This window comes from Xenopus tropicalis, chromosome 6 (assembly GCF_000004195.4).
Source record: "Xenopus tropicalis strain Nigerian chromosome 6, UCB_Xtro_10.0, whole genome shotgun sequence".
In the NCBI taxonomy this organism is placed as follows: Eukaryota; Metazoa; Chordata; class Amphibia; order Anura; family Pipidae; genus Xenopus; species Xenopus tropicalis.
The window spans coordinates 32,451,971-32,466,583 of NC_030682.2; the positions used below are offsets into that span (position 1 = coordinate 32,451,971).

Below are 14,613 nucleotides of genomic sequence, written 5' to 3' on the forward strand. Positions count from 1 at the left end.
TGTATATAGCCATATGTACATCACTAGTACACTATCTCTAGGTGTATATACCCATATGTACATCACTAGTATACTATCTCTAGGTGTATATACCCATATGTACATCACTAGTATACTATCTCTAGGTGTATATACCCATATGTACATCACTAGTATACTATCTCTAGGTGTATATACCCATATATACATCACTAGTACACTATCTACTAACTATCTGTTTCATGCACAGAAGTGATGAACGCACAGGACAATAATGATAAAAAGAAAAGTTTAAGTAACTTACAGTATGTCGATCGATTAGAGCAGTATTGCTATCGCTTGCGATACTCCTCAGATGAACTTCTCACAGTCCATTTCCAAATCTGTATCCTTAGCGCAACAATAAAGCAAGGGATATTCCCAACAGCACAGCCATTTATGGGTACATCCTGCACACAGGGAGCCAATCCTCTGCAATACTCAGGCTCAGCGGTGTATGGCTATGGGCTCTAGGATGTATCGTAGCCAGCCAGCTCTGTACTCAAGTGTCCTGCCTGGGCTCCAGCAGACAAGTGAGTAGGGAAAGCCGTGCCAAAGTCTGAAATCCGGACAGCCCTGGGGGCGGGGCTTGGAGCTGTGCAGAGTCTGGTGCAGCTGCAGGGTCCTAATCCTTACAGTTTGTAAGGTGCGTTAATGTCTGCGGATTTTGAGTAGAATTAGTTGTGCAAATACCTCCCAGCTCCGCAGGTGCCAGTGCGCAGCAAATACTGAGGGACAAAAGCCTTACTTCGGGCCATTTGTGGTCTATTCCCTATTTGTTTCACATTATGGCGTCCAGTCTCTCTACTGAATTTACTTTTTTCCCTTTAGCGAGAAATACATTCTATGGCTTCGTTTCAGACTTTTGCTGTTTGCCCCCCCCCCCCCCTTAGGTACCAGCAGTGCAGAAGCAATGCCCGCCTCCTGCCCGTACATTTACTCTTGTAATCACCGTGTCAGTCTTACACTTCAAATACTCCTGTCATAAAATGTACTTCTCCCTGTATTGTGATTCGGTCCGGCACCCCCGCCCCACATGGTGTCAGGAGAGTAGCAGAACATGTCAGGAACCATCTAATACATCTCTTCTTCATTTCTAAGACTCTCTTGCCCCACACAGTGACCTTCTGATCACACTGGCTGCGTTTTAACCATTTCAAAGCTGTTTGTTTTATCCCTTAACAGTCATGCAAATTGCTTCACGATTTTATCTAAACGGAGTCTATGTTAGCAGCACTTCTTGTACACAGCAGTTTCACCCTAACCTAGTAACTCCATTGTCACAATATATCCCAGATTCCTAAGTGACTGCAATCTATTGCAATATTCCCAGTGCACTCTCAACACACTGCACAGCCCCCTGTTCTCCCTGCAGTGCATTGCAGTATATTGTACAGCACCCAGTGTATTACACATCCTGAAATGCCCATGTATTACCATTCTGATTTCCCATAGTCTCATCCAGAAGACTTCTTTCATCAGGGGCTTTTTGTAACATTGTGGGTGCAACTTTGTCGAATTTACTCCAATGAAAAATAAAAATATATCCTTGCAAAATTAGAATAAGAACTGATAAAATATGCAGCTAGTATCAAGTCACACCTAAAGACATCTGCTGCCAACAAGAACTAAGCTATATTAACCTTTAGCTGTTTGCTAAAAAAACATAGGTTTGCAGCCCAGTCTCCATTCTGCATTCCACATACTGTAGCTTGGCACATTGGAAGTTATGAAAGCATTTTAACGTGTTTGTTACTGTCAGTCAACTACAATTAGTTTGTGCAGCTTTGCTACATGTTTTAATTAACCACTTTGACTGGTATTACAAGTTAAAGGGGTGAAAAACAACTGTGCAAATGTTAGTGTAAGTCACTCCAAAAATGAAACATGCCTGTGTTAGACCGCACTGTATAACATTCTGAACCCATCCTAGGAAATTAAGCCATGAGTAATTATAGCTACAGAATTAATGTTTTAACCTTAGCCTATGATTATTGCCATTCATTTTGACAAGAGTGAGTCAAGGCATTGGGTTGAGTGTCATTTGAAAGACGGGTTTCTGAAATGAGATGCCTTTAATCCTAAGGAAGCGTTAGTTACCCTTCCAGACAAGCTATAAGGGCTCTTTCTGCCTTTAGGGATTTAGTCACATGAGCAGACAACTGCTTGCACTTACTCTCCAGGCTGGTGTCATAGGCACCTTGTCTGCCAGAAATACACGCTCTTATAGCCAATGCTGGCAATGTATGACACCTATAACTCTTTGTCAAAAATGCAATGGTGATAAACCCAAACTGACTTACAGGGATATTGAACTAAGCTTCTATTTACCATATTAGAGTCAATTTTATTATTAAGCTTGTTTGGAGCTATACAGTGGAGGTCAGTTTTTAAATGAAGCATTTTGCTAATATCCAAGCAAAAACTCTAATTTGCAATAATTCACCACCATTTCAAATGATTAAATGACCATGTAATAGGAAATCACTTTTCTCTGTAAATGACTTCTTACAAGACCCCCTAGGTGTTCAAGGTAACAGCACCTCTTTTAATTGTATAAAGCTACAGGTGAGCAGGTGGCTTAAAGGGCCAGTTCATCAATATGTTGTGTGTTTAGCATTGTGTCCCTGTATGGCAGTTTATATACACCACACTTTTAGTTCTAACCCCTAAAACAATGTAGCATAAGCCAGCTGCTTAACAGACCCATGAAGGAGCATACAAAGTTGACTTCTGCTACATTATTCCAAAAGTCAGAGCCAGCAGCACACAAAAGGTCAAACAGATATGTCTCTCAATAAAAATTCAATTAACAAATACATTTAAAACTACCACTTTTTTAATTAACTTATTTTATGACGTTTCACAGAATTCCATTACCAGTCATTAGGCAAATCTTTTTTTTTTTTTGGGCATATGCTCCCTTATACATGAATAGAATAACTACGCAGTAAATCTGCACATCTTGCACACTCAAACTATTCCCAAAACACTCTGTGAGCAATGGCCATTTGAGGGTTAAGAATACGTTCTACAAATCCAAATGAATGTAACAACATTTCAGTACCCTGGGCAGCTACTCACTGTCCTTGTCTGAATTAGGACCCTGCGACTGTTGGTTTTCTGCACAGCAGGAAGCCACGCCCACAAGGCTGTCAATCAGAGCTGGAGCGGAGGGAGACAGAGAGAGGCTGGCAGAGGGAGGGAGTGAGTGAGCCAGAGGGAGGGAGCGATACAGTGAGCGGGCGGGCAGAGGGAGGGGGCGGTTCTCAAAGGCACGGATATGGTGGGAGGCGGAGGAGTGGAGGGGGAGGCGGGAAGAGAATGAGGTGGTGATTGGAAGAAAGGGGAGGGGAGGGAGGAGAAGAAGGAAAGGGGAGGTCCGTATAGGAAGGGATCAGGGAGAGAGAGAGATTCGCGCTAGTTGGTCTGGCGCCTTTAGAGGCTGCAGTAGTGGGAGATGCAGTTTATTTTGGTACCACTGGTACTGCAATGCAGTCTGCAGCAGGGGCTGGCATTTTGTTTAATTTAACACTAGTATAACCTGACTGAAGGTGACCTGTGTAACTTTTTTTTTTTTAATGGTCTGAGACCATTTTAGGGCAGGGGTGCTGTATTTACACTTATTAGGATTGCCATGGTTAGGCCAATGATGCGGTGGCATAAGACTGGATTTATGTAGGGTTAGTTTTATATTGTATATTCTTGCTAATTTGTCCTGTTGCCTGTTCCTACATAGATTAGGGACATTGTTCTACCAGAAGTTTAGTCAGTCTAAATATTGATTAAGCACTTAGGGTCATCACTTGTAACTGAAGTTCACTCAGTCTAAATACTTTTATCCAGTACAAAGTAGTGTCTCTTGTTATAATTGAAGTTAAGTCACAGTAGTCATAATAATTTTATTCAACACCTAGGAGTGTCTCATTAAAGTTCAGTCTAAATAATTTTATTCAGCACTTAGGAGTGTCGTTTGTTGGTCTAATTGAAGTTCACTTAGTCTAAATAGTTTTATTCAGCAATTAGGAGTGTCTCTTGTTGGTCTAGTTGAAGTTCAGTCAGTCTAAATTTTCTTGAAAAGAAAAAATATAAATGGCAGGGCCTCGAAGATTCCTTGTAGGGGGGCACTCAAAAGTTTCTCTGCAGGGGGCCCCACAAACTCTAGTTATGCCACTGGTAAGCGTCAATGAAAAAGGGGGTTTAAATGGCGCCCAGTCAGGAGGGGCAACGATAATCTGCAGTGTGATACTGTCGTTCCACTTATAACGCTTATATTATAGTGGTAGGAAGGAGAGACTCTTTTAATGCTCCCACGTTTTCTGCCGCTTAAATTTTTGTGATCAGAATTTCAGTTTTTGGCAGGAGAATTGCTTTAGTCAGAAAAATGACCTTAGCAATAGCAATAAAAAGGAGAGTTGTAGAGGAGGAGGAGTATCTATTGGACTTGTACTTATCAATTCCAGTGGATTTTCCTCAGAATGGGTACAGCCTTTATGCTTACCTTTAGGGCTCTTCTAGTATTCAGATACAGGACTATCGTGTATTGCAGGGAAAGGTAAAATAATCGCTGAAACTTTAAATGGATCAGCATTTCATTTATCATTTCTTATCAGGCCTGGACTGGCAAACTGGATTCTGGCAAATGCCAGAGGGGCTGCTAAGATGCCATAGACAGTCACTATTTATTGGGCTGATGGGGGGCATCTTGGACTTCTGAGTACTTGAAATGCCAAGGCTTGTTCTGATGCCCAGTCCAGGCCTGTCTTTTATATACACAGCACATTACAGGGTATTTTTTAAGTCATTTACATAAATTACTACTTTATTGGAATCTATGGTAGGCTTCACTAGGGTTGCCACCTTTTCTTAAAAAAAATCCCAGATTTTCTATATTTTTATCTTCCTTTCCTATAAATAACTTTGGCATCAAGCATCATTTGTACGAGGTGGCAGCGTTAGTCTGAGGCCGTTACTAGAAGTCACTTTTGACTGGCAGTATGTTTTGGGCCACACAAACAGAAGGGAAGTTATACAAACTTTATCTGTAGAGTGATGCAGCGTTATTGTACTTTCTGGCTGGGCAGGCAAAGCAGTTTTCTGGGACACTACACTGCATGCAGCTCCTCTGCTATAAGTGTTAGAACAGGATCATGATTAAATAATTAATCAGATTTAAGGAAACCCTCACCAATTATTTCTGTTCCTCTCTCACAGGCTACACTGCTCCTTAATCTCTAAATCAGATGGCTCCCACAAGGAAACCCCTCCACTAAAGTTTTACTTTCAGTCTCCACCACAAACCCCTATTTTATTCTGTTCTTTCCATCTCTAAATACAACTTTATGTAATATCTGAGTGCATATTAGTGCCTACATACTACTTAAACAACTTTGCATACCACTTCATAGACTTTGCTTCTTTATATATTTACTAATGTACTAATCTTTTCTTTTGGTTTCAATGAAGATTTATCCCACAGGGCCCTCTTCCCTTGTCACTACTAGAATTATTCCCTGTCGTTGAGATCACAATGAAAAGTCTAATAGTAATAAACAATCCATTTTACAGGCCTTTGAAAGGAGCCACAAATACACAGCAGTAGAATGACTGCGATGTTAGAATAAATATGGATTTAGGGGAGCGTTCCCAGTGCAGCGCTGGGGATCAATCAAGCTCTCAGTCATCCTGACAGCTCACCTGAGCCAGTGAAGGAACAAGTTGCTCTAATGTGCCAATGTTCTTTAAACCTGTCGCTCTACGTGGCCTAATGGCCCAGATTCAGAAACTTTTTTTTATGAAAGCCTTTTTACTCATGGCTCAGCATTAAGAATAACACATCTATTCATATATGGTGCTCAGTCCCTTGACATATAACTTGGTGTTTGATAGAAAAATGCTGGATCCACTGTGGGATTTTTCTTTTCTTGACAAATGCTTTTTCTCTGTTATTCATTTATTTTCCCCCCAGTTCAAATTAACCACCTATAGACCAGTATAAAACACTGTAATCTTTATGTAGCACTGCAGCCCTTTGCTTAAATTGATGCTCACTGGTTATGCTTGTTGTCTCATGGATCCAATTAGAATGTAAGCTCTTTGAGACAGGGGGAAGATTTTATTACCACCGTTACCATATTAAGGCACCATTTTATGATTATCTTATCTACTGGCTTTTTTTTTATTAATACTGAAGATGCAGTACAGGAGCCCCTATTAGAACACAGTCCTCATTTATTTGCAAGACTCAGCAACTGGCTAACAGCTGAAGGCTACAAATTATGGTTTAGCACTTCTGGAGGGCCACCGTTTGGGCATCCATGATTCATATGAATGATTTAAATGTATTTTTCTTGCTCAGATAGGGCCCCCAACCCTCCTGCATTGCTAGGGTTCCCCTGAGTGAAACCATTTTTTTAACACTGTTCATGTGAATGGGCACTAAAGGGTATGATTTTGCCCTTATTGCTTTTGCACTTGTGTCTAGGGCATAAGGAAATAAAGCATTTTTTCCTCTTGATTTCAGTATGATTTCTTATTAAACTATTATGGGTTTATAAACACTACATAACTCTTTTAAATACAACAAGCCAACATTCATATCTGATGCTTTGTTCAAATGCCATTTCTAAATGTAGGCAAGTGTTGCTTCCCAACACAGCCCAACCCTGTCTATAGGTAGGTTGGGCTAGGGAGAAGGATATCTATGTGCCTGGCCACCCACCCCTTTAGAATCAAGCACAGCCTAATGCACTTAAGGCTGCACTTTGCATTGCAAAAGATCCCTGCTACAGTGATGTTTGCAATAACCTGTAATGAAAGCAATAATTCTAAAGGTGAGCTCTTGATGAAACTAGTGATGTGCCAAATCCCAGCACTATTTTCAAGGATCTGGATTCACAAATCCTTATTTAGCAGAATCAAAGGAGAGCTCTTAAAGTCACCTAGCTTTAAAGCTTTGGGTCAACTAAAGTGACACATTTGTGTTTATAGATGATGCAACTTTTGTATTTTGTTGGAATTGGAATAAGCAAGTTACAATATGGGTAGATTTGGTCAATATTCCTTTTTTTGGAGGATTCTGTATTTGTCCGAACCAAGAATTATGGAATTAGTGCATACCTAAAAGACTAAAAACAACTAAAAAAGAACTCAGATAAACTACAGAAATATCAAAGGGATGTAAAGAAGTAATAAATGTTTAAATAGAATATTAGGTGCTCTGTTGCAGTTCTGTTCAGATCAGAGCTAAGAGAAACAATACAGGGTGAACAGGCAGGCAAATGAAACCTCTCTAAAAATGTAATTCAATTTACTCTACAGAGTCAAGCAGAGAAACAAGCCTGACGCATTTTGTGCCTGAATGGGCACTTACTCATAGTCGGAGACAAACGCTGTCCCTCCACAGGAGCCAATCCAACCATTTTAACCCCTGTTGCTCTGCACTATATTTGTTTATTTTTGTACTTCATATTCGTAAATGCTGAAGGTTTATAGGGATTTGCTTTGCACTCTTTACCAATTTGCTTCCGGTTGTTATTTTATCCAGAGTGACTGTGCTGTTCCTGGTCTGATTACATGCCGTGTAATTATTAAACGCTAACTGTGTCCCTTCTGATTTAAGAAATCTAGATAACTACTTTCTCTTTTTGCCTGCTGCCTTTATATTTAATCTGCTTTGGTTCTTGTTCCTCTCTTTGACACAAGAGTATATGCTAAAAAAAACATATTAATCAACTTTTTAAAGAGCAGAAAGGTATTTGTATGTCCTTTGCAGAGAGGGTTCATTATTTCAGAACTAATCTGTATTCAGGAACAATGTTCAAGGCAAAACGTTGCATTAGTGAAATTTAAGTGGCTAACTTATTGCTTTGGAGAGCTAATTGCTGATGTGAATAATAGCTTATATAAATAAATTCAGATCCCTAGATAATGTCCTTGTGGTGAAACTCTTCTTGATCTAATGATGCCCAGTTCAGGGGCTTTCAATTTGCCGTAGCAGATGCTCTTTCCTTAGGAAAGCAGAATAACTGGGGGTAGGGGACATAATGCAGAGAAGGAGGCTCCAAATATATATATAAGGAATCACTGAGGAGTTCCGTGACCATATAAAGGCACAAGGTCATAGGCTAAGTGCTTTTACTCCAAGGTGACTTTTAATATATATCCTCAAACAATGTATTTTGCAACAATAAGTATATTTAGTGAGAGTTAGTAAATCATGTGACACAAGTCACTAACTTGACTCCTATTACAAGGTTTATAGGGATATATCAGGAGTAATTATAAGTAACTGAGCATTTTAAACATATATAAGAAATGTGCTTCATGATCTCCCTGAATACAGTAACATTCCTTGCTACAGCACAAAATAGTATTTCAAACAAGGGGCACAACTGGGTCACAAAGCAGATTCTGCAGATTAATTTGGGTACACTGGCAAAAAAAGAAACACTGTTCTGTGCTTAAATACCCTAGAATAATTCTTTGTCCTCTGGTACATCGTTTAAATGCGAGATAAGCTGACACAATAGGAGATAATTGTGTTAATGTAACAATTGGCAATAAGGTAGGACAGGGATGCCCAACCTTTTATATTAAGAAGTCACATTCAAATAGAAAAATTTTGGAGAGCAACATAAGCATGAAAAAAGTTCCTGGAGGTGCCAATGAGAGCTATAATTGGCTATTTGATAGCCCCTGTGTTGACTGGAAGCCTACAGAAGGCGCTGTTTGGCAGTTACACTGGGTTTTTATTCAATCAAAGCTTGCCTCCTAACCATAAATTCAAAAATAAGCATCTGCTTTGAGGCCACTGGGAGCAACATCCAAAGGGTTGGTGAGCAACATGTTGCTCACTAGCCACTGGTTGGGGATCACTGAGGTAGGAGATAGGTAACCCCTCAGCTCCACTTGCAGGAGGTGTTGGGTCCTTAAAAACATAGGACTTTTAGGTCACTTTGAAATATATACTGCATTGATTTCTTTTTATTGATTTTTTCTTGCACCTCCAGCTGCAGCAACAAGATCTTTTTGCTTTACTTCATAATGACCAGGGCAGGAGCCAATCAGAAAGACTGGGCATTGACAAAGGGGAAGATTTATTATGCAGTGTAGAAAACGGCAACAAAATTGCCAGGCTTTGCTGCGTTAAAAACGGCGTAATTTTATTACGTGATCTTTTCTTCCTCCATGTAAAATTTGCTATTTGGGTGGTGAATGTCTCCATTTATTTTACACAGCTTTTTACACCATTTTTATGCAAATTTCATTTTACACAGCATAATAAATAAGCCCTAAAGCAGGGGTGGCCAGATTTCATCCATTGGCGATCTACTGTTGACTCCTCCCACAAGACGCAGCGTACGCACACATTCACGCCGTACTTCCGCATCTCCTGACATAGTCGTGGTCCACTAGGAATCCATGGGTGATCGACTAGTGGCCCGCGATCAACGTTTTGGCCACCCCTGTCCTATAGTGTTCTCATCAGACAGATACAGCTAGCTATTTCTGTTCCAGTCAGTAGACAAGAGACCTGATCTGTTAAAAAGAGGAGCAAAAATGGAAAAAAAGCTTCAGATGCTTTAAATATTGTGTTATTTTCAAATCTCCCAACTAGACAATCACAGTGGCTATCATCAAACCTCATCTAGTTCTAACAAACCTTGCAAATATTTTTACGTGACGCTAGATGATCCTTTATATAAACCAGTTTATGTTTTAGCTTTACTATTCTTTTAAGCATTGCAAATTCTGCTAATCTCTTGATACATTCCAAAGGCCAAAAGCCTGTCATAAAGTAATGCACAAACAATATGTTCTAGTATAATTTTATTGTAGCTAAAACCATTCATTTAGCATCATGCTCTCAGTAGGGGGTCTCCCATGTTGCTTTTACACAGCAGTAAGAGTTGGAGGCGGGTATAATGAGTGTGCCTCATACCGAAAAGAATCATGACTACAGGCACATTATTCAACGTATTCAAACTGCAAACAAACTGAAACACACATTATATTGGAGGTATTTATATTTATGTGTTATATAGCATAGTATAATGCTGATAGCCTTTAAATGCAGGGGGTACTGGGAATGAAAACAGAGGCCCTTTGAACAAAAGTGCCATGTGTTCCAGTCTGTGATTGCAGGGCTGCTTTAAGATACTGTACTTGAGAGTAAAGGGCAAAGATATCACTGTTGGTCCCATTGCTGTACCCCCATTTTTTCTCTATAACAATAAAACAGTAGCTTTTACTTGATGGTAACTTTGCAGCATGGATCTATATTGGTGCTAAAACAATTGTATTGGGTTTATTTAATGTTAAAATGAGTTTTAGCAGACTTAAGGTATGGTGATCAAGTTCCCTTAGTCGGTAAAACTCCAAGTCCAAAGCATTCTGGATGATAGATCCATCAAAATCATCAACTAATACAATGTAAAAAAGTGCCAGTGCTTTAGGTAAAATCAATTACAGAAAAAAAGTGCCAGTGCTTCAATAAAACTCAATTGTCACCCATTGGAAAATTATTTCCTACAATTCATTCAGTTAAGGAATAGAAATGTGAAACTTTGTATAGAGTGGAGAAGTCCCAAAGTACTACTATCTCATCATTTAGCTAATTCCTGGGAATCCACAAGAGGGAGAAGACAAATGCTAACCAAATGCTAAACAGTGTAATTCTGTTTTAGGTTAAAATGGAAAATGGCTACATAACAAACGGGGTACTAAAATCAACCTGCATCTACAGACCCGCCTAGTTGAAGGCAAGTTTGTCTGGCGTAACATGCCTATGCCCACTACCAAGGCGCCGTCACCTGGCCGCGTCGTAGCTCCCACCGAAGCCACCCTACCTCTCCACCCCGCCTATGTCCCAACAGAGAGTGTAACAACTCTGGATGTCATGGGAGCCTCATCACCTTGGCAACCTTTTATGATCCCACAAATAATGGATTGCACATATATAGTAGTTCAGTAAAGGTTATTTCTTACCATAAGTATTTTATTATCCATATATCTTGTTCAAATCCAATGAATTATACACTGATCATATATTTTCCCTTTGCTATTCTCCAATCACTCTGTAAAAAATAAATTATGATTATCCTAACTCCAGTTATTATGTACATGATTATATAAAACATCAACTGAAAATGATTTGTGAGACCTTATTAAAATTATGAATTATATCCAAAACTATGTCATATTTATTAAAAATAATTTATAGTAACTATGAATCAATTGTTTGAATTAATTTCCAAAATCCTTAAATCAAATGAAGGCAGTGAACAATATGTTTTCATTAATACCTTTGGGGGAAACAATGTTTAACTTGAAAATCCAATAACTTTCCCTTTTAAGTAGTTCTTGTTCTAGATCAGGGATCCCCAACCTTTCTTACTCATGAGCAACAGTCAAATGTAAAAAGACTTGGAGAGCAACACAAGCATCATAAAAGTTCATGGAGGTGCCAAATAAGGGCTAAAAATGGCTTTTAGGCAGCCTCTACGCACACTTACAGCTTACAGGGGGCTTTATTTGGCAGTAAATCTTGTTTTTATTCAACCAAAACTTGCCACCAAATAAGGAATTCTAAAATAACTACCTGGTTTGGAGGCACTGAGAGCAACATTTAAGGGGTTGGTGAGCAACATGTTGCTCACGAGCCATTGGCTCCATTTGATTATCATTCCCTGCATTTATAATGGAGCTACAATGTTGTTGTAATGTTGTTGTAATGTAAATGTAATTAAAGCAACTGTGTTGTCATTCCCACATATTTTGTAGAACGGGGCATTCTAGACAATATATTACCCCTTGAGTTTTACAATGAATGTAACTATTCACTATTTGCTTATTACCAAATATATCAAGGAAGGTGGTGACTTTGACTAGTTTGTTACACATGTTGCATTCATCGTAAGGATAACAGCCCCGAATCTTCGTTTTCTCCCTATCTGTCTGAAAGTGACTCCTTCACAGGATGTCTTTTCAATGAGGGCTACATCTATAACGCATCAACACTTTCTCTTGCAGTACCGAATGTAGTGTGTCGTCTTCCAATAGAACTGACCAATGTTTATTCATAATTTCCTGTATTGGGGAGCTGTTTCGGTTGACTGTTCTTTAAATAGTTCAACTGATGAACAATTGCACTTCAACCTTAAAAATTCACCTATAGGGAGTGACCTTTTTACAGAATGTGGGTGAAAGCTGGAATGTGTTAGAAGAGAATTTGTAGCTGTATCTGTCCTAAATTTTTTGGTTATCAGTTTGTCATTGTTTTTCGTGATAAGTAAATCTAAAAAGGAGACAGACTGATCCGATATGTCCAATGTTAATTTAATATTTAAGTCATTGTTTAGTTTCCCAATGAATTCCATGGCTTCATCTTTTGTACCATTCGAGATGACCAAGATATCATAGATGTATCATATCCATTTTAAAATTTTATTCTGGTATGATATTAAAGAATCACCTTTCACAATTGTTTCCTCCCAAAATCCCAAAAACAAATTAGCGAATGATGGAGCACAAGAAGTTCCCATTGCTGTACCTTGGGTTTGTAAATAATATTTACCATTAAATATGAAGTAATTGTGACATAAAAATAAAATTTATTAATTTGCATAGAAATATCAATGCTTCCTCCATTTCCCAAACATTGGTTCAGGAAATAGCAGGAAAAGGCTTCCAAGACTCTTTGGTGTTTTATAGAAGTATACAGAGATTCCACATCTAATGTTATTAACAGTGTATCATTAGTAACCTGTATATTCTCTATTTGTCCTAGCACATCTAACGTATCCCCAGCATATGAAATACATTTTCCATCATTGGCTTTATCCTAAAATCCAAATATTGGCTTGCTTTTTCTGTTAGATTCCATTTTCCAAATACTATTGGTCTTCCTGGTTTTTCTTTGTAGTTTTGCTACTTTGGGATTCTTCATCATTAAAAATTGTCTCTCCTTTTTATCAATCACACAATCTTTAAAAGCTTAATTTAAAAGTTTATCATAGAGGCATTATAATTTTCCATTGGATCACCATTTTTTCATGTAATTTACTGCCAATATTTTGCATTTAGATTTTTTCATATATATGTGGTTTTAATGTTAAAATATCATTGATTACCAAATTTAAGAAAATCCCTCTGTTAATAAAGAGATAGAGGATGCCATGGTGAAATGAGACTTCACCTTTAATTTTTTCCTCCATTCATCTAACACAGGATCTAAGCTCTTATTACATCCATTTCCATACAAATTCTCTTGAAGTAGCTCTTCTAAATCATTTAATGCTTGGATTTCTACACAACTATATATTTCTGCTCTGCCTTGTTCCCCATGTTCAAAATGTCTTTTCAAATGTAGTTTTCTGCCAAATAAATTTAAGTCTTTAACTAATTCAAATGTGTCAACCTCGTAAGAAGGTGAAAATGAAAGGCCCCAACTAAGTACCTCTAAATGAGCAGGGGTTACATTGTAGCCAGAGAGATTAACTATGCTTAAGGCTTTGAAAAGTGACATGGATGTTTACTCATATGCCTTTCATTTAGTGAGCTCGAAAATGAATACATATATAAACAAAACATTTCATTTGATCCATCCGTATGGTATCTTGTGTGTATTTGTAGGATTAAAACTGTATTAACTCTCCTGTTTATACCTTGTGCCATGGGGTCCTTATTCAAAACTCAGAGCAGACCAATTGTTTATCGTTGGCATCCTGTTCTTGTAGATCCTGGGCAAATGCCCCTGCAAGATTAGGGAAGAGTTTTTGCTCTTGAACTACTGAGGAATGAACTTTTCCATTCTTTTGCGCCTTCTTCAACCTGTTTGTAAAGAGCAAGATATGCTTTTCTTAGCTTCAAATCTCAATTGAAAAATGCCAACAGAAGTGGCTTCACCCTCAGATTGAGAGAACAGCACAGCAGGCTGCTTAGTAACAGCAACTTAACCCTATAAACTGTATTGCCTTAAAAGAGCAGAAGGGAAATAGCTCCAAACTTGTATTGTTTACACAAAACGTTGTTGGGATAATGTGCATGTTGCTTCATAGTGAAAGGCAGTTGCTACATGATAGTAGGAGCCATTATTATACAATATATATATATATATATATATATATATATATATATATATATACATTAGAACCCCCATTTTACATTTTTCAGGGACCATGGAAAAAGAGATGTAAAATCAGGGAAATGTGTTAAAGACACATAAATGTCAACTATTTAAAGGAAATAACTACAGGAATCATTTTTTTATTTCCAACACACTTACTTTACTGTGTTAATTCACAGTTTTAGCAGTTAATTACTGAAACAACTTTAAACCCATACAGTACTGTAAAACATTTTGCGTTTAATTCATTTGTGTTTGCTAAAAGTTTGAACATACAGTACACTATAGTAGTATAGTATTGCAAAGTACTTCAGCACTACACATTTGCAACTCACATTTACACTGGCCATGAGAATTAGTGTTTCTTAAACAGTAAAGTAACACAGTATGGTATACTGTAGAATCAAGGACAAAATGAAAAGTATAACTACATCATGGAGTATAGCACAGCATGAATTAAACAGACC

General features: G+C 38.2%; 1 protein-coding gene across 2 annotated transcripts in view; it reads right to left on the minus strand.

Annotated features, from left to right (window-relative positions):
- Positions 1 to 538, minus strand: part of calcr (calcitonin receptor) — a 148,209-nt gene extending 147,671 nt beyond the window's left edge. For both annotated transcript variants that reach the window (XM_031904179.1, XM_002934599.5), the window contains exon 1: positions 284 to 538. The gene's annotated coding sequence lies outside the window, so the exon portion shown is untranslated. The remainder of the gene's footprint in view (positions 1 to 283) is intronic.
- Positions 539 to 14,613: the final 14,075 nt, after the last annotated feature.